Below are 3,095 nucleotides of genomic sequence, written 5' to 3'. Positions count from 1 at the left end.
ACATAGGCAGAACACTCTATGACATAAATCACAGCAAGATCCTTTTTGACCCACCTCCTAGAGAAATGGAAATAAAAACATAAATAAACAAATGGGACCTAATGAAACTTAAAAGCTTTTGCACAGCAAAGGAAATCATAAACAAGATGAAAAGACAGCCCTCAGAATGGGAGAAGATATTTGCAAATGAAGCAACTGACAAAGGATTAATCTCCAAAATTTACAAGCAGCTCATGCAGCTCAATATCAAAAAAACAAACAACCCAATCCAAAAATGGGCAGAAGACCTAAATAGACATTTCTCCAAAGAAGATATACAGATTGCCAACAAACACATGAAAGGATGCTCAACATCACTAATCACTAGAGAAATAGAAATCAAAACTACAATGAGTGCTCGCTTCGGCAGCACATATACTAAAATTGGAACCATACAGAGAAGATTAGCATGGCTCCTGCACAAGGATGACACGCAAATTCGTGAAGCATTCCATATTTAAAAAAAAAAAAAAACTACAATGAAATATCATCTCACACCATCTCAGAATGGCCATCATCAAAAAATCTACAAACAATAAATGCTGGAGAGGGTGTGGAGAAAAGGAAACCCTCTTGCACTGTTGGTGGGAATGTAAATTGATACAGCCACTGTGGAGAACAGTATGGAGGTTCCTTAAAAAACTAAAAATAGAAGTACCATACAACCCAGCAATCCCACTACTGGGCATATACCCTGAGAGAACCATAATTCAAAAAGAGTCATGTACCACAATGTTCATTGCAGCTCTATTTACAATAGCCAGGACATGGAAGCAACCAAAGTGTCCATCATCAGATGAATGGATAAAGAAGATGTGGCACATATATGCAATGGAATATTACTCAGCCATAGAAAGAAATGAAATTGAGTTATTTGTAGTGAGGTGCATGGACCTAGAGACTGTCATACAGAGTGAAGTTAAGTCAGAAAGAGAAAAACAAATACTGTATGCTAACACATATATATGGAATCTAAAAAAAACAAATTCTGAAGAACCTAGGGGCAGTACAGAAATAAAGATGCAGACATAGAGAATGGACTTGAGGACATGGGGAGGGGGAAGGGTAAGCTGGGACAAAGTGAGAGAGTGGCACGGACCCTCATATACTAACAAATGTAAAATAGATAGCTAGTGGGAAGCAGCCGCATAGCACAGGGAGATCAGCTCGGCGCTTTGTGACCACCTAAAGGGGTGGGATAGGGAGGGTGGGAGGGAGACACAAGAGGGAGGAGATATGGGGATATATGTATAGCTGATTCACTTTGTTATAAAGCAGAAACTAACACACCACTGTAAAGCAATTATACTCCAATAAAGATGTTAAAAAAAAAAATTTGGTGTCCCTCTCAAGCAAATGATGACCCTTCCAACCTAGAGGCGAGTCTTCAAACTTCAAATGAAGGCTTGAGACTGTAGTCTCAGGCTGCAGATAGGGAACAAGACTTCTCAGCACATCCAGAGTACCTTCATCATGACCATAGTCATGGTGGTTGGTGGTTGAGAATCAGCATTGCTCTTACTGTTTGAAATCCAAATATTTAGGCAATTATGGTGGCCTGACCTGAGCCCAGGTGGGTATTTGATGCTCAGACCCTACGTTGAATATACTTGAAACAATCAGGAGGGGGAATGGGCCAGAACTTGAGTTCTTTGGCCATCTGCTAGTCAAAGTTGGGGAAACAAACTTCCAACACAAAATCCATCCAGCAAAAGTAAGGCTGATGCTGTGGGACCAAGCCAATGACAGAAGCCAAGTATAACAGGGATGAAACTGGAATTTAAAATCGCAAAATTAAGCCCACTGAGCTAAAGCACCCACAGCGACTCTTTGCCAGTTGCCCTCATGGGCAGGTCATACTGGCTTAAAGGTACAGATTTGGCTGACATCGTTTCTCTCAGAGAAGAAATTAAAACTATACCATTGTTTTGATTTATTTTCCTTTTTTCCCACAAATTGAAGAATCTCAGTGGTTAGAAGATGAAACTTTGGCCCCATGCCAAATGGTAATAGTAATCCTAATGTGGAGGTAGCATTTGGAGCTATGGCTCCTCCACACACCACCCCCCAGCTTCTTTGCAGGTTACCTACTTGTAGTGTCTACAAAACAAACGTAAACGAGATGGAAACCCGACATCTTAATGCACACCACTCACATATTTCCAAGAATTTGTATTGCACTGACTCCCTTCCATCCAAGTATCATCATCTTTTTTTTTTTCCTGTAATAATGGAATTACAGTGGTGAAGGAAATAGAATACTATCAGAGTGATGCATGAAACCTCTAGTTTATTCTTCTGTGGCTAAGAGGAAAGAGCTTTAGTGTTCAGCCTTCTGACCAATGTGCTTCCTAGACTTGAATGAGTAAAGTAAACAAGGAACTACAGCTACCTTTAGATTAAAATGTGGAAGGTGGGAAGGATTGTATAGGATAGAGATAAAGGAAGAAAGGCACCTCGGCAAATTCTATTTTTCCCAAAAAAGGATCCAGAAAACAAAGCCCATATTTTTATTGTAAACTATTACTGGGTACCCGAATCTTAAAATTCTTAGGACTCACGAGGCAAGAACCACAAGATATTAATAAGCTAAAAGAAAGCAGGGCAGGGTGGAACCATCCTGAGACTCAATCACAAACATTAGTGTCCGTTTCCCTACCCGGAAGCGTCTGTTTGGTTGGTATGAAATCAAATTCTTTTAGTCTGGCCACAAGCTAAGCCAACAAAAAAACATTTCCTTCGGCCCCAGCTCTCTGCTTCATCCCAGTGCTTGTGTTTCCCACTCAGGGCCAAACTCAGGGGCGAGACTTCTCCTTGCACCGCATGAAGGAAGCAGTGTTGAAAGCAAAGCATTTGATTTTAAGAGAGGAAGGCCTGTTCTCAAGGCCTAAAAATTTAGCTCTAAAATGTGTAAACCGTGTCATGGAATTCTGGCTGTGGTGTGTGTCAAGCTAAGAAAACGACATGCCATCTCACCACTCTACCTAACACGGAGATACAGAGAGGCTGAGACAGATAAACACATATATGTGTAGTTAGTTATGATATTAAAATAT

General features: G+C 40.5%; 1 non-coding gene across 1 annotated transcript; it reads left to right on the top strand.

Annotated features, from left to right (window-relative positions):
• The first annotated feature begins 393 nt into the window (after positions 1-393).
• LOC132372285 (U6 spliceosomal RNA) lies at positions 394-500 on the top strand. Its single transcript, XR_009505153.1, has one exon. It is a non-coding gene; the product is annotated as a U6 spliceosomal RNA (small nuclear RNA).
• Positions 501-3,095: the final 2,595 nt, after the last annotated feature.

The sequence above is a fragment of the Balaenoptera ricei genome, chromosome 9, assembly GCF_028023285.1.
Source record: "Balaenoptera ricei isolate mBalRic1 chromosome 9, mBalRic1.hap2, whole genome shotgun sequence".
NCBI lineage: Eukaryota > Metazoa > Chordata > Mammalia > Artiodactyla > Balaenopteridae > Balaenoptera > Balaenoptera ricei.
This window is presented reverse-complemented; position numbering and strand designations above follow the sequence as displayed.